Consider the following 21,919-nt stretch of genomic DNA (forward strand, 5'->3'; position numbering starts at 1 on the left):
CTGGTGGGCTTCAGCTGCCTCCCAAGGGCCCCCCAGAGCGGGGTGACACGGGGGGAACACACGGGGGTCCCCATTCCCGATCACTCCAAGGCATCTGCACCCCCCAATCGCGGCCCCCCCAATCGCGGCTCCCCCCAAGTCCTTCCCCACTGCCCAACAATGAACGGCACCGGGCCGAACTGGGAAGCTTTATTGGGAACAGATCATAACCACAACAGGTCATAAAAATTCCTCCCCACCCCCATCCCCCCCAGCTGCCACAGCCTTCCCCCCTTTGCACTTTCTCTTTGCCCCTCTCTCCCCCAGGCACGCGCAGTCTCTCCTGGGCTGCAGTTTCAGCAGTTTCTCGACTGCTCTCAGCAAGCTTTGGTCATCATTTCTGCGACGGTTGTTCCCCGTTTCTTGCCAAGTTACATCCTGTGCCTTAAGCTTGTGGCCAATACTTGCTAACTTTTACCCGGTATCTTATACCTGCACAGCTACAATGATTTGAACCCTTTCAACGGGCACGGGCACACCAGAGCCAGCCAGGGCCCACGGAGGGAATTTATTCCCAACCAAATCCCAGCAGCACAAGGAGAAGGCAAAGAAATCTCTCCAACACCTTCCCCCCACCCAGCGCGGATCACCCGGAACGGGGGTCACCAGGGCTCTGCCCCACGGGGGGCACTGGGGATCATCCAGCGCCGACCCTCCCACGGGGGATGGAGCTGGAGCAGCGCACGAAGCTCTTCCCGCACTCGGGGCACTCGCGGGGCTGCCCTTACCGATGGCTCTGCTGGTGTCGGGCCAAAGGAGAGATCTCTGAGAAGCTCTTCCCGCACTCGGGGCTCTCCTGGGGCCTCTCCCTGCTGTGGAGGCGCCGGTGCCTGCTGAGGGTGGAGCTGTGCTTGAAGCCCTTCCTGCAGTCGGGGCAGCGGAAGGGCCTCTCATCCGTGGCAATGCGCTCATGTCTGAGGAGGAGGGAGCTGCTCTGGAACCTCTTCCCACACGCCCCACACTCGAAGGGCCGTTCCCCGCTGTGGGTCACCTGGTGTTCCATCAGCTGGCAGCTCCGGCTGAAGCCCTTCCCGCACTCCCCACACTTGTAGCGCCGTTACCTGGTGTGGATGCTCCGGTGTTTAATCAGCTGGCATTTGTAGCTGAAGCCTTTCCCACATTCCAAGCAGTTGTGGGGCCATTCCCCAGTGTGAGTGCTCTGGTGTCCCAGCAGCTTGGAGCTGTTTCTGAAGCCCATCCCACATTCCAAGCACTTGTAGGGCTTTTCCCCAGTGTGGATGCTCTGGTGTTCCTTTAGAGAGGAGCTGGTCCTGAAGCTCTTCCCACACTCCCCACACTCCCAGGGCCGTTCCCCAGTGTGGATCCTCTGGTGCTGCATCAGAGTGGAGCTGGCCCTGAAGCTCTTCCCACACTCCCCACACTCGTAGGGCTTTTCCCCGGTGTGGATCCTCTGGTGTATCCTCAGGTCGGAGCTGTGGCCGAAGGACATCCCACACTCCCCACACTCGTAGGGCCTCTCTCCAGTGTGGATCCTCTGGTGTTCAGTCAGGACGAAGCTGTCTCTGAAGCTCTTCCCACACTCCCCACACTCGTAGGGCCTCTCTCCGGTGTGGATGCTCTGGTGTTTAATCAGGCTGGAGCTGACTCTGAAGCTCTTCCCACACTCCCCACACTCGTAGGGCTTTTCCCCAGTGTGGATCCTCTGGTGGCTGACCAGGTGGGAGCTCTGGCTGAAGCCCGTCCCACACTCCCCACACTGGTAGGGCCATTCCCCGGTGTGGATCCTCTGGTGGCTGACGAGGTTGGAGCTGGAGCTGAAGCTCTTCCCACACTCCCCACACTTGAAGGGCTTTTCCCCAGTGTGGATCCTCTGGTGTTTAATCAGCAGGGAGCTGATCCTGAAGCCCTTCCCACACTCCCCACACTTGTGGGGCCAATTCCCAGTGTGGATGCTCTGGTGGCTGACCAGGTAGGAGCTGGAGCTGAAGCTCTTCCCACACTCCCCACACTTGTAGGGCTTTTCCCCAGTGTGGATCCTCTGGTGCTGGCTCAGCTGGGAGTTGTTTTTGAAGCCCTTCCCACACTCCAAGCACTTGTGGGGCCAGTCTTCCGTGTGGATCCTCTGGTGTTTCCTCAGCTTGCAGATCCACCTGAAGCTCTTCCCACACTCCAAGCACTTGTGGGGCTGCTCCCCGCCCTGAGCCTTCTCCCCCACCTCTGAGCTCTGCCTGGATCTCCGGACGCCTTCCTGGCCCAGGGCGGCTCTTTCCTCCTTGGATCTCTCTGGGCTGCGTTTGCAGCCCCTCCTCGTGGGGGAACTCCGGGCCTTTTCCTCCTCCTCCATCCGGCCACGCCTCGGGAATGACAAATCCTGCTTTGGGGGGAAAAACAAGGGCTGAGTGCCTTGGGCTGCGGGTTCCTCCTGCCCAGGTCCATCTCCGGGAGTCTCCGGGGCTTTTATGTCCATGAAAACCCCAAACCACCACGATTCAGCCCAAAAAAACCTCCCACATGTTGCCCCTCTCTGATCTCTCCACTTTGGGTTTCTGGGACTCTCCTTTCCCTGCCCTCATCGGGGTCCCGTGGCTCCTGGGGTTCCCCCAGCTCTGGGGTCCCACTCAGGGATGATCCGGGGGGTTTTGGGGCTCCCAGGGCTCCCTTCTCCCCTGCTTCTCTGCTCCGGGCTTCCAGCAATCCCAGGGGTCCCCCCTTATCCAGGCTCTCCCCCTCTCCGGGCTGCCGGGGCTCCCCCAGCTCCGGGATCGCCCCTCTCCCCTCACCCCATCCCGGGGCTCCCGGCGTTCCCCTCCACCGCTCTCCCGGGGCACCCCAAGACCGATGTCCCCCTCCCACCCCGGCACCGAGCCCCCAAAATATCCCCCAAAGGGCCATTTGCGGCTCAGCTTTGGGGTCCCGAAGGATCCAAACATCGCCCCCGTGCCAAAATGAAACCCTGCCAGGGACCCACAAAGAGATTTGGGGCTCCATTCTGGAAGCTGCGAGCTCCAAACACCCCCCAAAGGAAAACGCTGCTTGGGGACCCCCCGAGGGATTTGGGGTGAGCTTCTGAGGGAAAAAAGGGTGGGAAACGTGGGGGGGAGAAAAGGCGGGAACGTGAGGGGAATAAAAGGGCGGGAAACGTGAGGGGAAAAAGGGCGGGAAACGTGAGGGGAAAAAGGGTGGGAAATGTGAGGGGAAAAGGGTGGGAAATGTGAGGGGAAAAAGGGCAGGAAACGTGAGGGGAAAAGGGCGGGAAACGTGAGGGGAAAAAGGGCGGGAAACGTGAGGGGAAAAAGGGCGGGAAACGTGAGGGGAAAAAGGGCGGGAAACGTGAGGGGAAAAAGGTGGTCTGCACCCCGAGACACCACAACGCGCTGGGGCTGGTCCTGCACGTACCCCAAACCCCCCCAAAGCCCCCCAAACACCCCAGCACACTGGGGCTGCTCCTTCAGGTACCCCAAACCCAAAACAGGACCCGTTACAATCAGTGGGGTGCCAAATAATGAGTCTGGGGGGGCTGCCAGAAAGGGATCTATTCAAGTCAGTAGAGCTGCCAAATAGTGAATGCCCGAGGGCTGGCAAAAAGGGATCTCTTCCAGTCAACGGGGGCTGCCACCGAGTGACCCCAGTCGGGATGCCAGAAAAGGACCCAATCAAATCACAGAATTCACAGAATTCACAGAATTCACAGAATTCACAGAATGTCTGCGTTGGAAGAAACCTTCAAGATCATCGAGTCCAACCCGTGCCCTAGCACCTCAACTAGATCATGGCACCAAGTGCCATATCCAGCCTTTTTTTAAACACATCCAGGGATGCTGATTCCACCACCTCCCCAGGCAGTCCATTCCAGCACTTTTATCACCCTTTCTGTAAAAAACCTTTTCCTAATATCCAACCTATATTTCCCTAGACGAAGCTTGAGACTGTGCCCTCTCGTTCTGTCAGCTGCTGCCTGGTGAAAAAGCTCAAGCCCCACCTGACTACAGCCTCCTTTCAGGGAGTTGGAGAGAGCGATAAGGTCACCTCTGACTCTCCTTTTCTCCAGGCTAAACAGCCCCAGCTCCCTCAGGCGTTCCTCACAGGGCTTGTGTTCCAAGCCCTTCACCAGCCTCGTTGCCGCTCTCTGAACGCCTCCAAGCACCTCAATGTCCTTCCTGAACTGAGGGGCCCAGAACTGGACACAGCACTCGATGTGCGGCCTCACCAGCGCCCAGTACAGGGGAAGAATGCCCTCCCTGCTTCTGCTGGCCACACTGCTCCTGATACAGGCCAGGATGCCATTGGCCTTCTTGGCCACCAAGGCACACTGCTGGCTCATGTTCAGCCGGCTATCGACCAGCACCCCCAGGTCCCTTTCCGCCTGGGCACTGTCCAGCCACACCGTCCCCAGCCTGTAACGCTGCAGGGGATTCTTGTGGCCAAAATGCAGTACCCGGCACTTGGGCTTATTCAACTTCGTCTTGTTGGACTCTGCCCATCTAGCCAACCGTTCCAAGTCTCTCTGCAGAGCCCTCCTTCCTCCCAACAGATTGACACGTGCTCCCAGCTTAGTGTCCTCTGCAAACTTACTAATGAAGGACTCCATTCCCTCATCCGTGTCGTCAATAAAAATACTGAACAGAACTGGCCCCAGCACAGACCCCTGAGGGACACCACTGGTCACTGGTCACCAGCTGGATGCAGCTCCGTTCACCAGCACTCTCTGGGCCCGCCCATCCAGCCGCTTCTTGACCCAGCAGAGTGCTCCTGGCCAAGCCACGTGCTGTCGGCTTTTCCAGGAGTATGCTGTGGGAGACAGTGCCAAAGGCCTGGCTGAAGCCCAAATAGACAACATCCACAGCCCTTCCTGCGTCTACCAGGCAGCTCACCTGGTCATAAAAGGAGATCAGGTTGGTCAAACACGACCTACCCCTCCTAAACCCACGCGGGCTGGCTCTGACACCCTGGCCGTCCTGGAAATTCTGTGTGATGACACTCAGTACAAGCTGATCCATGACCTTACCGGCTACTGAGGCCAGGCTGACCGGCCTATAGTTACCAGGTTCCTCCTTCCCACCCTTTCTGTACATGGGCACCACACTGGCCAGCTTCCAGTCAGCTGGAACCTCCCCAGTGAGCCAGGACTGGTGGGAAATGATGCAGAGTGGCTTTGCAAGCTCATCTGCCAGCTCCCTCATCACCCTGGCATGGATCTCATCCGGTCCCATAGATTTATGGAGATCCAAGCATCCCAGCAGTTCTCTGCCTGCCTCCTCCTGGATAACACGAGGCAAAGAGGGCATTAAGCACTTCTGCCTTCTCTTCATCTGCAGATACAAAGTTCCCTCCCTCATCCAAAAAAGAACAAAGCGTGCTCTTACCATTCCTTTTAGCATTAATATATTTCTCAAAACATTTCTTATTATCCTTTACAGAAGTCGCCATCTTAAGTTCAAGCTGAGCTTTGGCCTCCCAAATTCTTTTCCTACATGCTCTAGCAGCCCTTTTAAATACCTCCTGAGAGACCTGACCCTCCTTCCAAAGATGATCCATCATTTTTTAATTCCCAAGTTCCTCCAAAACCTGATTGCCCATCCAGGCTGCATGTTAAATCAAAGAGGGCTGCCAAATAGTGACCCACCCAAAAAAAGACCTGCCAGAAAGGGACCAATTCCAATCTATGGGCGCTGCCACATTGGGAGACAACAAAAAACCACACCCCTCCCCCAAACCCCCAGAACCCCTCCTCCAACCCCTAAAATCGCCACAAACCCCCACACCCCCTTTAAGTCACCACCAAAAGGAACCCAGTTACACCTAAACACCCCTCCCAAAACCCCTCAATCCCCACAGAAACCCCCCCATCACCTCCCAAGCCTCCCCCGAGCCCCCTCCCCTCAACCCCCCGACCCGGGGGCCCGCCCAGCTCACCTCCGAGGGCTCCGGCCGCGCCCTCACGACGCTGCTGCTGAGCCAGAAGCCCCCCGAGAGCGGGGCCGCACCCCCAGAGCCGCCCCGGACCTGCCCTACCCCGAGGAGCTGCTGCTCACCCGCCCCTTCCTGCCCGAGGCTGAAAAGGACGGCGACCCCAAGGCTTGGGGCAACCCCCGAGGCATTTGGGGCCAGCTCCCCCTCCCCGCTCACCTGCGGGATGCTCCCGGCGCCGCGGCGGACACAGCGCCCGCCGACCCCGCGCTGCCCCCGCTGCTTTTCCTCTTCCTGCTCCTCCTCTTCCTCGCTCGCTCCTCTTCCTCCCGCTCCTCCTCCCCCGCCTCCGCCTCCATCCCGCCTCCTCCCGGCTCCTCCTCCTTCCTAATCCCGCCTGCTTCTCCTCTTCTCTCCGCCCTTCTCCCGCTCCTTCCTCTCAGGGGGGTCCCGCCGCCTTTTGCGCTTCGCTGGCTGCCCTGGTGGGCTTCAGCTGCCTCCCAAGGGCCCCCCAGAGCGGGGTGACACGGGGGGAACACACGGGGGTCCCCATTCCCGATCACTCCGAGGCATCTGCACCCCCCAATCGCGGCCCCCCCAAGTCCGTCCCCACTGCCCAACAATGAACGGCACCGGCCCGAACTGGGAAGCTTTATTGGGAACAGATCATAACCACAACAGGTCATAAAAATTCCTCCCCACCCCCATCCCCCCCCAGCTGCCACAGCCTTCCCCCCTTTGCACTTTCTCTTTGCCCCTCTCTCCCCCAGGCACGCGCAGTCTCTCCTGGGCTGCAGTTTCAGCAGTTTCTCGACTGCTCTCAGCAAGCTTTGGTCATCATTTCTGCGACGGTTGTTCCCCGTTTCTTGCCAAGTTACATCCTGTGCCTTAAGCTTGTGGCCAATACTTGCTAACTTTTACCCTGTAGCTTATACCTGCACAGCTACAATGATTCGAACCCTTTCAACTGGCACGGGCACACCAGAGCCAGCCTGGGCCCACGGAGGGAATTTATTCCCAACCAAATCCCAGCAGCACAAGGAGAAGGCAAAGAAATCTCTCCAACACCTTCCCCCCACCCAGCGCGGATCACCCGGAACGGGGGTCACCAGGGCTCTGCCCCACGGGGGGCACTGGGGATCATCCAGCGCCGACCCTCCCACGGGGGATGGAGCTGGAGCAGCGCACGAAGCTCTTCCCGCACTCGGGGCACTCGCGGGGCTGCCCTTACCGATGGCTCTGCTGGTGTCGGGCCAAAGGAGAGATCTCTGAGAAGCTCTTCCCGCACTCGGGGCTCTCCTGGGGCCTCTCCCTGCTGTGGAGGCGCCGGTGCCTGCTGAGGGTGGAGCTGTGCTTGAAGCCCTTCCTGCAGTCGGGGCAGCGGAAGGGCCTCTCATCCGTGGCAATGCGCTCATGTCTGAGGAGGAGGGAGCTGCTCTGGAACCTCTTCCCACACGCCCCACACTCGAAGGGCCGTTCCCCGCTGTGGGTCACCTGGTGTTCCATCAGCTGGCAGCTCCGGCTGAAGCCCTTCCCGCACTCCCCACACTTGTAGCGCCGTTACCTGGTGTGGATGCTCCGGTGTTTAATCAGCTGGCATTTGTAGCTGAAGCCTTTCCCACATTCCAAGCAGTTGTGGGGCCATTCCCCAGTGTGAGTGCTCTGGTGTCCCAGCAGCTTGGAGCTGTTTCTGAAGCCCATCCCACATTCCAAGCACTTGTAGGGCTTTTCCCCAGTGTGGATGCTCTGGTGCTGCATCAGAGTGAAGCTGGTCCTGAAGCTCTTCCCACACTCCCCACACTCGTAGGGCTTTTCCCCAGTGTGGATTCTCTGGTGTATCCTCAGGCGGGCGCTCCGGATGAAGGACATCCCACACTCCCCACACTCGTAGGGTTTTTCCCCAGTGTGGATTCTCTGGTGTATCCTCAGGCAGGCACTCTGCCTGAAGGACATCCCACACTCCCCACACTTGTAGGGCCGTTCCCCGGTGTGGATCCTCTGGTGTATCCTCAGGCGGGTGCTCCGGATGAAGGACATCCCACACTCCCCACACTCGTAGGGCCTCTCTCCGGTGTGGATCCTCTGGTGTTCAGTCAGGCTGAAGCTGTAGGTGAAGCTCTTCCCACACTCCCCACACTCGTAGGGCTTTTCCCCAGTGTGGATCCTCTGGTGGCTGACCAGCTGGGAGCTGGAGCTGAAGCCCGTCCCACACTCCCCACACTTGTAGGGCCATTCCCCAGTGTGGATCCTCTGGTGTTTAATCAGGCTGGAGCTGACTCTGAAGCCCTTCCCACATTCCCCACACTTGTAGGGCTTTTCCCCAGTGTGGATCCTCTGGTGTTTAATCAGCTCGGAGTTTTTTCTGAAGCCCTTCCCACACTCCAAGCACTTGTGGGGCCAGTCTTCCGTGTGGATCCTCTGGTGTTTCCTCAGCTTGCAGATCCACCTGAAGCCCTTCCCACACTCCAAGCACTTGTGGGGCTGCTCCCCGCCCTGAGCCTTCTCCCCCACCTCTGAGCTCTGCCTGGATCTCCGGACGCCTTCCTGGCCCAGGGCGGCTCTTTCCTCCTTGGATCTCTCTGGGCTGCATTTGCAGCCCCTCCTCGTGGGGGAACTCCGGGCCTTTTCCTCCTCCTCCATCCGGCCACGCCTCGGGAATGACAAATCCTGGTCTGGGGGGAAAAACAAGGGCTGAGTGCCTTGGGCTGCGGGTTCCTCCTGCCCAGGTCCATCTCCGGGAGTCTCCGGGGCTTTTATGTCCATGAAAAACCCCAAACCACCACGATTCAGCCCAAAAACCCTCCCACCAGTTGCCCCTCTCTGATCTCTCCACTTTGGGTTTCTGGGACTCTCCTTTCCCTGCCCTCATCGGGGTCCCGTGGCTGCTGGGGTTCCCCCAGCTCTGGGGTCCCACTCAGGGATGATCCGGGGGGTTTTGGGGCTCCCAGGGCTCCCTTCTCCCCTGCTTCTCTGCTCCGGGCTTCCAGCAATCCCAGGGCTCCCCCCTTATCCAGGCTCTCCCCCTCTCCGGGCTGCCGGGGCTCCCCCAGCTCCGGGATCGCCCCTCTCCCCTCACCCCATCCTGGGGCTCCCGGCGTTCCCCTCCACCGCTCTCCCGGGGCACCCCAAGACCGATGTCCCCCTCCCACCCCGGCACCGGCACCGAGCCCCCAAAATATCCCCCAAAGGGCCATTTGCGGCTCAGCTTTGGGGTCCCGAAGGATCCAAACATCGCCCCCGTGCCAAAATGAAACCCTGCCAGGGACCCACAAAGAGATTTGGGGCTCCATTCTGGAAGCTGCGAGCTCCAAACACCCCCCAAAGGAAAACGCTGCTTGGGGACCCCCCGAGGGATTTGGGGTGAGCTTCTGAGGGAAAAAAGGGTGGGAAACGTGAGGGGGAGAAAAGGCGGGAACGTGAGGGGAATAAAAGGGCGGGAAACGTGAGGGGAATAAAAGGGCGGGAAACGTGAGGGGAAAAAGGGCGGGAAACGTGAGGGGAAAAAGGGCGGGAAACGTGAGGGGAAAAAGGTGGTCTGCACCCCGAGACACCACAACGCGCTGGGGCTGGTTCTGCACGTACCCCAAACCCCCCCAAAGCCCCCCAAACACCCCAGCACACTGGGGCTGCTCCTTCAGGTACCCCAAACCCAAAAAAGGACCCGTTACAATCAGTGGGGTGCAAAATAATGAGTCTGGGGGGGCTGCCAGAAAGGGATCTAAATTAGTCAATGGGGGCTGCCAAATAGTGACCTCAACAAGCTGCCACAAAGAGAGCTTATCAAATCAATGGGGGCTGCCACATAGTGATTGCAAGGAGGCTGCCACAAAGAGAGCTATTAAAGGCAAGGAGGATGCCAAATAATAACCCCAAACACGATGACAAAATTGGACCCTAACAAGTCTAACAGGGCTGACAAATAGTGATCCCCACCAACAAATAAAGACCTGCCACAAAGGGACCAATTCCAATCTATGGGCGCTGCCACACTGGGAGACAACAAAAAACATCGCCCCCCCAAAAAACCGCCAGAACCCCTCCTCCAACCCCTAAAATCGCCACAAACCCCCACACCCCCTTTAAGTCACCACCAAAAGGAACCAAGTTACACCTAAACACCCCTCCCAAAACCCCTCAATCCCCACAGAAACCCCCCCATCACCTCCCAAGCCTCCCCCGAGCCCCCTCCCCTCAACCCCCCGACCCGGGGGCCCGCCCAGCTCACCTCCGAGGGCTCCGGCCGCGCCCTCACGACGCTGCTGCTGAGCCAGAAGCCCCCCGAGAGCGGGGCCGCACCCCCAGAGCCGCCCCGGACCTGCCCTACCCCGAGGAGCTGCTGCTCACCCGCCCCTTCCTGCCCGAGGCTGAAAAGGACGGCGACCCCAAGGCTTGGGGCAACCCCCGAGGCATTTGGGGCCAGCTCCCCCTCCCCGCTCACCTGCGGGATGCTCCCGGCGCCGCGGCGGACACAGCGCCCGCCGACCCCGCGCTGCCCCCGCTGCTTTTCCTCTTCCTGCTCCTCCTCTTCCTCGCTCGCTCCTCTTCCTCCCGCTCCTCCTCCCCCGCCTCCGCCTCCATCCCGCCTCCTCCCGCTCCTCCTCCTTCCTAATCCCGCCTGCTTCTCCTCTTCTCTCCGCCCTTCTCCCGCTCCTTCCTCTCAGGGGGGTCCCGCCGCCTTTTGCGCTTCGCTGGCTGCCCTGGTGGGCTTCAGCTGCCTCCCAAGGGCCCCCCAGAGCGGGGTGACACGGGGGGAACACACGGGGGTCCCCATTCCCGATCACTCCCAGGCATCTGCACCCCCCAATCGCGGCCCCCCCAATCGCGGCTCCCCCCAAGTCCGTCCCCACTGCCCAACAATGAACGGCACCGGCCCGAACTGGGAAGCTTTATTGGGAACAGATCATAACCACAACAGGTCATAAAAATTCCTCCCCACCCCCATCCCCCCCCAGCTGCCACAGCCTTCCCCCCTTTGCACTTTCTCTTTGCCCCTCTCTCCCCCAGGCACGCGCAGTCTCTCCTGGGCTGCAGTTTCAGCAGTTTCTCGACTGCTCTCAGCAAGCTTTGGTCATCATTTCTGCGACGGTTGTTCCCCGTTTCTTGCCAAGTTACATCCTGTGCCTTAAGCTTGTGGCCAAGGTTTGCTAACTTTTACCCGGTATCTTATACCTGCACAGCTACAATGATTTGAACCCTTTCAACGGGCACGGGCACACCAGAGCCAGCCTGGGCACACGGAGGGAATTTATTCCCAACCAAATCCCAGCAGCACAAGGAGAAGGCAAAGAAATCTCTCCAACACCTTCCCCCCACCCAGCGCGGATCACCCGGAACGGGGGTCACCAGGGCTCTGCCCCACGGGGGGCACTGGGGATCATCCAGCGCCGACCCTCCCACGGGGGATGGAGCTGGAGCAGCGCACGAAGCTCTTCCCGCACTCGGGGCACTCGCGGGGCTGCCCTTACCGATGGCTCTGCTGGTGTCGGGCCAAAGGAGAGATCTCTGAGAAGCTCTTCCCGCACTCGGGGCTCTCCTGGGGCCTCTCCCTGCTGTGGAGGCGCCGGTGCCTGCTGAGGGTGGAGCTGTGCTTGAAGCCCTTCCTGCAGTCGGGGCAGCGGAAGGGCCTCTCATCCGTGGCAATGCGCTCATGTCTGAGGAGGAGGGAGCTGCTCTGGAACCTCTTCCCACACGCCCCACACTCGAAGGGCCGTTCCCCGCTGTGGGTCACCTGGTGTTCCATCAGCTGGCAGTGTTGGGGAAGATGAAACAGGAAAGCCTTATAAATATGATTGCCTAACAAAAGATTTTGGGAATATGAAAACTGTGAGCGACATCGAAATGAAGGCCATCTTTGAGATATAGAGTCTTAGTTACTGAACAACTGGAAAACAATGGTATAGCCGGCTGAAGGTAATCCCCTCTTGATTGAACAATCCCCTCTGCTTGCAGACAGGTCCAAGGGTCAGAGCAGACCCTACTAGCTCAGCAGAAGGGGTCCAAGGAGTAGTTTTTAGAAGTTAAAATGTAACACTCTATGGTAATGTAATAACTCTTATAGGCTGTATGTAAATGCTATAGGATTTGTACCTTGTATTAGATTGGCTACTGAGAATTAGAATATTCACTACAGAAGATGATTTATTGTATTGTAACAAGCTCCTCGCTCTCTTAACTCTCCTCTCCTCTTAGTAATGCTCTTCTCCTCTTAGTAACGCTCTTAGTAACTCTTCTTAATTCAGCTCTCCTCTTAATTCATCTCTCTTGCTCTTTACTCTCTTAGCTCTTAGCCTCTTGCTCTTGATTCATCTCTCTCTCTCCTACACCTTGGGCCTGCTTGGAGCTGCAGCTGGCAGCTCTAAGCAGTGCCTCTGTACCCACGCCCTCTGCAATAAACTGCATGCTCCAAAGACCCGCTTATAGAGACGTCTCCATCCGTCCATCTCCAGCCGGGCCCAACCGAACCCACACCCTCATCACCATCATCTCGCCTTCAGTTCCGACAGGCAGCTCCGGCTGAAGCCCTTCCCGCACTCCCCACACTTGTAGCGCCGTTACCTGGTGTGGATGCTCCGGTGTTTAATCAGCTGGCATTTGTAGCTGAAGCCTTTCCCACATTCCAAGCAGTTGTGGGGCCATTCCCCAGTGTGAGTGCTCTGGTGTCCCAGCAGCTTGGAGCTGTTTCTGAAGCCCATCCCACATTCCAAGCACTTGTAGGGCTTTTCCCCAGTGTGGATGCTCTGGTGCTGCATCAGAGTGGAGCTGGTCCTGAAGCTCTTCCCACACTCCCCACACTCGTAGGGTTTTTCCCCAGTGTGGATCCTCTGGTGTATCCTCAGGCGGGCACTCTGCCTGAAGGACATCCCACACTCCCCACACTTGTAGGGCCGTTCCCCGGTGTGGATCCTCTGGTGTACCCTCAGGCGGGCGCTCCGGATGAAGGACATCCCACACTCCCCACACTCGTAGGGCCTCTCTCCGGTGTGGATCCTCTGGTGTTCAGTCAGGCTGGAGCTGACTCTGAAGCTCTTCCCACACTCCCCACACTCGTAGGGCTTTTCCCCAGTGTGGATCCTCTGGTGTACCCTCAGGTGGGCGCTCCGGATGAAGGACATCCCACACTCCCCACACTCGTAGGGTTTTTCCCCAGTGTGGATCCTCTGGTGTATCCTCAGGCGGGCGCTCCGGATGAAGGACATCCCACACTCCCCACACTCGTAGGGCCTCTCTCCGGTGTGGATGCTCTGGTGTTTAATCAGGCTGGAGCTGACTCTGAAGCTCTTCCCACACTCCCCACACTCGTAGGGCTTTTCCCCAGTGTGGATGCTCTGGTGGCTGACCAGGTGGGAGCTCTGGCTGAAGCCCGTCCCACATTCCCCACACTTGTAGGGCCATTCCCCGGTGTGGATGCTCTGGTGTTCAGTCAGGCTGGAGCTGGTCCTGAAGCCCTTCCCACACTCCCCACACTCGTAGGGCTTTTCCCCAGTGTGGATCCTCTGGTGGCTGACCAGGTGGGAGCTCTGGCTGAAGCCCGTCCCACACTCCCCACACTCCCAGGGCCTCTCTCCGGTGTGGATCCTCTGGTGTTTAATCAGCAGGGAGCTGTAGCTGAAGCCCTTCCCACATTCCCCACACTTGTGGGGCCAATTCCCAGTGTGGATGCTCTGGTGGCTGACCAGGTAGGAGTTGGAGCTGAAGCTCTTCCCACACTCCCCACACTTGTAGGGCTTTTCCCCAGTGTGGATCCTCTGGTGTTTAATCAGGCTGGAGCTGATCCTGAAGCCCTTCCCACACTCCCCACACTCGTAGGGCTTTTCCCCAGTGTGGATCCTCTGGTGTTTAATCAGGCTGGAGCTGATCCTGAAGCCCTTCCCACACTCCCCACACTCGTAGGGCTTTTCCCCAGTGTGGATCCTCTGGTGCTGGCTCAGCTGGGAGTTCTTTCCGAACCTCTTCCCACACTCCAAGCACTTGTGGGGCCAGTCTTCGGTGTGGATCCTCTGGTGTTTCCTCAGCTTGCAGATCCACCTGAAGCTCTTCCCACACTCCAAGCACTTGTGGGGCTGCTCCCCGCCCTGAGCCTTCTCCCCCACCTCTGAGCTCTGCCTGGATCTCCGGACGCCTTCCTGGCCCAGGGCGGCTCTTTCCTCCTTGGATCTCTCTGGGCTGCGTTTGCAGCCCCTCCTCGTGGGGGAACTCCGGGCCTTTTCCTCCTCCTCCATCCGGCCACGCCTCGGGAATGACAAATCCTGGTTTGGGGGGAAAAACAAGGGCTGAGTGCCTTGGGCTGCGGGTTCCTCCTGCCCAGGTCCATCTCCGGGAGTCTCCGGGGCTTTTATGTCCATGAAAACCCCAAACCACCACGATTCAGCCCAAAAAACCTCCCACATGTTGCCCCTCTCTGATCTCTCCACTTTGGGTTTCTGGGACTCTCCTTTCCCTGCCCTCATCGGGGTCCCGTGGCTGCTGGGGTTCCCCCAGCTCTGGGGTCCCACTCAGGGATGATCCGGGGGGTTTTGGGGCTCCCAGGGCTCCCTTCTCCCCTGCTTCTCTGCTCCGGGCTTCCAGCAATCCCAGGGGTCCCCCCTTATCCAGGCTCTCCCCCTCTCCGGGCTGCCGGGGCTCCCCCAGCTCCGGGATCGCCCCTCTCCCCTCACCCCATCCCAGGGCTCCCGGCGTTCCCCTCCACCGCTCTCCCGGGGCACCCCAAGACCGATGTCCCCCTCCCACCCCGGCACCGGCACCGAGCCCCCAAAATATCCCCCAAAGGGCCATTTGCGGCTCAGCTTTGGGGTCCCGAAGGATCCAAACATCGCCCCCGTGCCAAAATGAAACCCTGCCAGGGACCCACAAAGAGATTTGGGGCTCCATTCTGGAAGCTGCGAGCTCCAAACACCCCCCAAAGGAAAACGCTGCTTGGGGACCCCCCGAGGGATTTGGGGTGAGCTTCTGAGGGAAAAAAGGGTGGGAAACGTGAGGGGGAGAAAAGGCGGGAACGTGAGGGGAATAAAAGGGCGGGAAACGTGAGGGGAATAAAAGGGCGGGAAACGTGAGGGGAAAAAGGGCGGGAAACGTGAGGGGAAAAAGGGCGGGAAACGTGAGGGGAAAAAGGTGGTCTGCACCCCGAGACACCACAACGCGCTGGGGCTGGTTCTGCACGTACCCCAAACCCCCCCAAAGCCCCCCAAACACCCCAGCACACTGGGGCTGCTCCTTCAGGTACCCCAAACCCAAAAAAGGACCCGTTACAATCAGTGGGGTGCAAAATAATGAGTCTGGGGGGGCTGCCAGAAAGGGATCTAAATTAGTCAATGGGGGCTGCCAAATAGTGACCTCAACAAGCTGCCACAAAGAGAGCTTATCAAATCAATGGGGGCTGCCACATAGTGATTGCAAGGAGGCTGCCACAAAGAGAGCTATTAAAGGCAAGGAGGATGCCAAATAATAACCCCAAACACGATGACAAAATTGGACCCTAACAAGTCTAACAGGGCTGACAAATAGTGATCCCCACCAACAAATAAAGACCTGCCACAAAGGGACCAATTCCAATCTATGGGCGCTGCCACACTGGGAGACAACAAAAAACATCGCCCCCCCAAAAAACCGCCAGAACCCCTCCTCCAACCCCTAAAATCGCCACAAACCCCCACACCCCCTTTAAGTCACCACCAAAAGGAACCAAGTTACACCTAAACACCCCTCCCAAAACCCCTCAATCCCCACAGAAACCCCCCCATCACCTCCCAAGCCTCCCCCGAGCCCCCTCCCCTCAACCCCCCGACCCGGGGGCCCGCCCAGCTCACCTCCGAGGGCTCCGGCCGCGCCCTCACGACGCTGCTGCTGAGCCAGAAGCCCCCCGAGAGCGGGGCCGCACCCCCAGAGCCGCCCCGGACCTGCCCTACCCCGAGGAGCTGCTGCTCACCCGCCCCTTCCTGCCCGAGGCTGAAAAGGACGGCGACCCCAAGGCTTGGGGCAACCCCCGAGGCATTTGGGGCCAGCTCCCCCTCCCCGCTCACCTGCGGGATGCTCCCGGCGCCGCGGCGGACACAGCGCCCGCCGACCCCGCGCTGCCCCCGCTGCTTTTCCTCTTCCTGCTCCTCCTCTTCCTCGCTCGCTCCTCTTCCTCCCGCTCCTCCTCCCCCGCCTCCGCCTCCATCCCGCCTCCTCCCGCTCCTCCTCCTTCCTAATCCCGCCTGCTTCTCCTCTTCTCTCCGCCCTTCTCCCGCTCCTTCCTCTCAGGGGGGTCCCGCCGCCTTTTGCGCTTCGCTGGCTGCCCTGGTGGGCTTCAGCTGCCTCCCAAGGGCCCCCCAGAGCGGGGTGACACGGGGGGAACACACGGGGGTCCCCATTCCCGATCACTCCCAGGCATCTGCACCCCCCAATCGCGGCCCCCCCAATCGCGGCTCCCCCCAAGTCCGTCCCCACTGCCCAACAATGAACGGCACCGGCCCGAACTGGGAAGCTTTATTGGGAACAGATCATAACCACAACAGGTCATAAAAATTCCTCCCCACCCCCATCCCCCCCAGCTGCCACAGCCTTCCCCCCTTTGCACTTTCTCTTTGCCCCTCTCTCCCCCAGGCACGCGCAGTCTCTCCTGGGCTGCAGTTTCAGCAGTTTCTCGACTGCTCTCAGCAAGCTTTGGTCATCATTTCTGCGACGGTTGTTCCCCGTTTCTTGCCAAGTTACATCCTGTGCCTTAAGCTTGTGGCCAAGGTTTGCTAACTTTTACCCTGTAGCTTATACCTGCACAGCTACAATGATTTGAACCCTTTCAACGGGCACGGGCACACCAGAGCCAGCCTGGGCACACGGAGGGAATTTATTCCCAACCAAATCCCAGCAGCACAAGGAGAAGGCAAAGAAATCTCTCCAACACCTTCCCCCCACCCAGCGCGGATCACCCGGAACGGGGGTCACCAGGGCTCTGCCCCACGGGGGGCACTGGGGATCATCCAGCGCCGACCCTCCCACGGGGGATGGAGCTGGAGCAGCGCACGAAGCTCTTCCCGCACTCGGGGCACTCGCGGGGCTGCCCTTACCGATGGCTCTGCTGGTGTCGGGCCAAAGGAGAGATCTCTGAGAAGCTCTTCCCGCACTCGGGGCTCTCCTGGGGCCTCTCCCTGCTGTGGAGGCGCCGGTGCCTGCTGAGGGTGGAGCTGTGCTTGAAGCCCTTCCTGCAGTCGGGGCAGCGGAAGGGCCTCTCATCCGTGGCAATGCGCTCATGTCTGAGGAGGAGGGAGCTGCTCTGGAACCTCTTCCCACACGCCCCACACTCGAAGGGCCGTTCCCCGCTGTGGGTCACCTGGTGTTCCATCAGCTGGCAGTGTTGGGGAAGATGAAACAGGAAAGCCTTATAAATATGATTGCCTAACAAAAGATTTTGGGAATATGAAAACTGTGAGCGACATCGAAATGAAGGCCATCTTTGAGATATAGAGTCTTAGTTACTGAACAACTGGAAAACAATGGTATAGCCGGCTGAAGGTAATCCCCTCTTGATTGAACAATCCCCTCTGCTTGCAGACAGGTCCAAGGGTCAGAGCAGACCCTACTAGCTCAGCAGAAGGGGTCCAAGGAGTAGTTTTTAGAAGTTAAAATGTAACACTCTATGGTAATGTAATAACTCTTATAGGCTGTATGTAAATGCTATAGGATTTGTACCTTGTATTAGATTGGCTACTGAGAATTAGAATATTCACTACAGAAGATGATTTATTGTATTGTAACAAGCTCCTCGCTCTCTTAACTCTCCTCTCCTCTTAGTAATGCTCTTCTCCTCTTAGTAACGCTCTTAGTAACTCTTCTTAATTCAGCTCTCCTCTTAATTCATCTCTCTTGCTCTTTACTCTCTTAGCTCTTAGCCTCTTGCTCTTGATTCATCTCTCTCTCTCCTACACCTTGGGCCTGCTTGGAGCTGCAGCTGGCAGCTCTAAGCAGTGCCTCTGTACCCACGCCCTCTGCAATAAACTGCATGCTCCAAAGACCCGCTTATAGAGACGTCTCCATCCGTCCATCTCCAGCCGGGCCCAACCGAACCCACACCCTCATCACCATCATCTCGCCTTCAGTTCCGACAGGCAGCTCCGGCTGAAGCCCTTCCCGCACTCCCCACACTTGTAGCGCCGTTACCTGGTGTGGATGCTCCGGTGTTTAATCAGCTGGCATTTGTAGCTGAAGCCTTTCCCACATTCCAAGCAGTTGTGGGGCCATTCCCCAGTGTGAGTGCTCTGGTGTCCCAGCAGCTTGGAGCTGTTTCTGAAGCCCATCCCACATTCCAAGCACTTGTAGGGCTTTTCCCCAGTGTGGATGCTCTGGTGCTGCATCAGAGTGGAGCTGGTCCTGAAGCTCTTCCCACACTCCCCACACTCGTAGGGTTTTTCCCCAGTGTGGATCCTCTGGTGTATCCTCAGGCGGGCACTCTGCCTGAAGGACATCCCACACTCCCCACACTTGTAGGGCCGTTCCCCGGTGTGGATCCTCTGGTGTACCCTCAGGCGGGCGCTCCGGATGAAGGACATCCCACACTCCCCACACTCGTAGGGCCTCTCTCCGGTGTGGATCCTCTGGTGTTCAGTCAGGCTGGAGCTGACTCTGAAGCTCTTCCCACACTCCCCACACTCGTAGGGCTTTTCCCCAGTGTGGATCCTCTGGTGTACCCTCAGGTGGGCGCTCCGGATGAAGGACATCCCACACTCCCCACACTCGTAGGGTTTTTCCCCAGTGTGGATCCTCTGGTGTATCCTCAGGCGGGCGCTCCGGATGAAGGACATCCCACACTCCCCACACTCGTAGGGCCTCTCTCCGGTGTGGATGCTCTGGTGTTTAATCAGGCTGGAGCTGACTCTGAAGCTCTTCCCACACTCCCCACACTCGTAGGGCTTTTCCCCAGTGTGGATGCTCTGGTGGCTGACCAGGTGGGAGCTCTGGCTGAAGCCCGTCCCACATTCCCCACACTTGTAGGGCCATTCCCCGGTGTGGATGCTCTGGTGTTCAGTCAGGCTGGAGCTGGTCCTGAAGCCCTTCCCACACTCCCCACACTCGTAGGGCTTTTCCCCAGTGTGGATCCTCTGGTGGCTGACCAGGTGGGAGCTCTGGCTGAAGCCCGTCCCACACTCCCCACACTCGTAGGGCCTCTCTCCGGTGTGGATCCTCTGGTGTTTAATCAGCAGGGAGCTGTAGCTGAAGCCCTTCCCACATTCCCCACACTTGTGGGGCCAATTCCCAGTGTGGATGCTCTGGTGGCTGACCAGGTAGGAGTTGGAGCTGAAGCTCTTCCCACACTCCCCACACTTGTAGGGCTTTTCCCCAGTGTGGATCCTCTGGTGTTTAATCAGGCTGGAGCTGATCCTGAAGCCCTTCCCACACTCCCCACACTCGTAGGGCTTTTCCCCAGTGTGGATCCTCTGGTGTTTAATCAGGCTGGAGCTGATCCTGAAGCCCTTCCCACACTCCCCACACTCGTAGGGCTTTTCCCCAGTGTGGATCCTCTGGTGCTGGCTCAGCTGGGAGTTCTTTCCGAACCTCTTCCCACACTCCAAGCACTTGTGGGGCCAGTCTTCGGTGTGGATCCTCTGGTGTTTCCTCAGCTTGCAGATCCACCTGAAGCTCTTCCCACACTCCAAGCACTTGTGGGGCTGCTCCCCGCCCTGAGCCTTCTCCCCCACCTCTGAGCTCTGCCTGGATCTCCGGACGCCTTCCTGGCCCAGGGCGGCTCTTTCCTCCTTGGATCTCTCTGGGCTGCGTTTGCAGCCCCTCCTCGTGGGGGAACTCCGGGCCTTTTCCTCCTCCTCCATCCGGCCACGCCTCGGGAATGACAAATCCTGGTTTGGGGGGAAAAACAAGGGCTGAGTGCCTTGGGCTGCGGGTTCCTCCTGCCCAGGTCCATCTCCGGGAGTCTCCGGGGCTTTTATGTCCATGAAAACCCCAAACCACCACGATTCAGCCCAAAAAACCTCCCACATGTTGCCCCTCTCTGATCTCTCCACTTTGGGTTTCTGGGACTCTCCTTTCCCTGCCCTCATCGGGGTCCCGTAGCTCCTGGGGTTCCCCCAGCTCTGGGGTCCCACTCAGGGATGATCCGGGGGGTTTTGGGGCTCCCAGGGCTCCCTTCTCCCCTGCTTCTCTGCTCCGGGCTTCCAGCAATCCCAGGGGTCCCCCCTTATCCAGGCTCTCCCCCTCTCCGGGCTGCCGGGGCTCCCCCAGCTCCGGGATCGCCCCTCTCCCCTCACCCCATCCCGGGGCTCCCGGCGTTCCCCTCCACCGCTCTCCCGGGGCACCCCAAGACCGATGTCCCCCTCCCACCCCGGCACCGGCACCGAGCCCCCAAAATATCCCCCAAAGGGCCATTTGCGGCTCAGCTTTGGGGTCCCGAAGGATCCAAACATCGCCCCCGTGCCAAAATGAAACCCTGCCAGGGACCCACAAAGAGATTTGGGGCTCCATTCTGGAAGCTGCGAGCTCCAAACACCCCCCAAAGGAAAACGCTGCTTGGGGACCCCCCGAGGGATTTGGGGTGAGCTTCTGAGGGAAAAAAGGGCGGGAAACGTGAGGGGGAGAAAAGTGCAGGAAACGTGAGGGGAATAAAAGGGCGGGAAACGTGAGGGGAAAAAGGGCGGGAAACGTGAGGGGAAAAAGGGAGGGAAACGTGAGGGGAAAAAGGGCGGGAAACGTGAGGGGAAAAGGGCGGGAAACGTGAGGGGAAAAAGGGCGGGAAACGTGAGGGGAAAAAGGGCGGGAAACGTGAGGGGAAAAAGGGCGGGAAACGTGAGGGGAAAAAGGGCAGGAAACGTGAGGGAAAAAAGGGCGGGAAACGTGAGGGGAAAAGGGCGGGAAACGTGAGGGGAAAAAGGGCAGGAAACGTGAGGGGAAAAAGGTGGTCTGCACCCCGAGACACCACAACGCGCTGGGGCTGGTCCTGCACGTACCCCAAACCCCCCCAAAGCCCCCCAAACACCCCAGCACACTGGGGCTGCTCCTTCAGGTACCCCAAACCCAAAAAAGGACCCGTTACAATCAATGGGGTGCCAAATAATGAGTCTGGGGGGGCTGCCAGAAAGGGATCTAAATTAGTCAATGGGGGCTGCCAAATTGTGATTCCAGAGGGGGATGCCAGAAAGAGAGCTATTAAAGGCAAGGAGGATGCCAAATAATAACCCCAAACACGATGCCAAAATTGGACCCTAACAAGTCTAACAGGGCTGACAAATAGTGATCCCCACCAACAAATAAAGACCTGCCACAAAGGGACCAATTCCAATCTATGGGCGCTGCCACATTGGGAGACAACAAAAAACACACCCCTCCCCCAAATCCCCAGAACCCCTCCTCCAACCCCTAAAATCGCCACAAACCCCCACACCCCCTTTAAGTCACCACCAAAAGGAACCCAGTTACACCTAAACACCCCTCCCAAAACCCCTCAATCCCCACAGAAACCCCCCCATCACCTCCCAAGCCTCCCCCGAGCCCCCTCCCCTCAACCCCCCGACCCGGGGGCCCGCCCAGCTCACCTCCGAGGGCTCCGGCCGCGCCCTCACGACGCTGCTGCTGAGCCAGAAGCCCCCCGAGAGCGGGGCCGCACCCCCAGAGCCGCCCCGGACCTGCCCTACCCCGAGGAGCTGCTGCTCACCCGCCCCTTCCTGCCCGAGGCTGAAAAGGACGGCGACCCCAAGGCTTGGGGCAACCCCCGAGGCATTTGGGGCCAGCTCCCCCTCCCCGCTCACCTGCGGGATGCTCCCGGCGCCGCGGCGGACACAGCGCCCGCCGACCCCGCGCTGCCCCCGCTGCTTTTCCTCTTCCTGCTCCTCCTCTTCCTCGCTCGCTCCTCTTCCTCCCGCTCCTCCTCCCCCGCCTCCGCCTCCATCCCGCCTCCTCCCGCTCCTCCTCCTTCCTAATCCCGCCTGCTTCTCCTCTTCTCTCCGCCCTTCTCCCGCTCCTTCCTCTCAGGGGGGTCCCGCCGCCTTTTGCGCTTCGCTGGCTGCCCTGGTGGGCTTCAGCTGCCTCCCAAGGG

At 59.3% G+C, this 21,919-nt stretch overlaps 1 pseudogene; it reads right to left on the reverse strand.

Moving 5' to 3' along the window:
• Positions 1-239: 239 nt before the first annotated feature.
• Positions 240-21,723, reverse strand: LOC138101018 (zinc finger protein 850-like; annotated as a pseudogene).
• Positions 21,724-21,919: the final 196 nt, after the last annotated feature.

The sequence above is a fragment of the Aphelocoma coerulescens genome, unplaced genomic scaffold, assembly GCF_041296385.1.
Source record: "Aphelocoma coerulescens isolate FSJ_1873_10779 unplaced genomic scaffold, UR_Acoe_1.0 HiC_scaffold_182, whole genome shotgun sequence".
Classification (NCBI taxonomy): domain Eukaryota; kingdom Metazoa; phylum Chordata; class Aves; order Passeriformes; family Corvidae; genus Aphelocoma; species Aphelocoma coerulescens.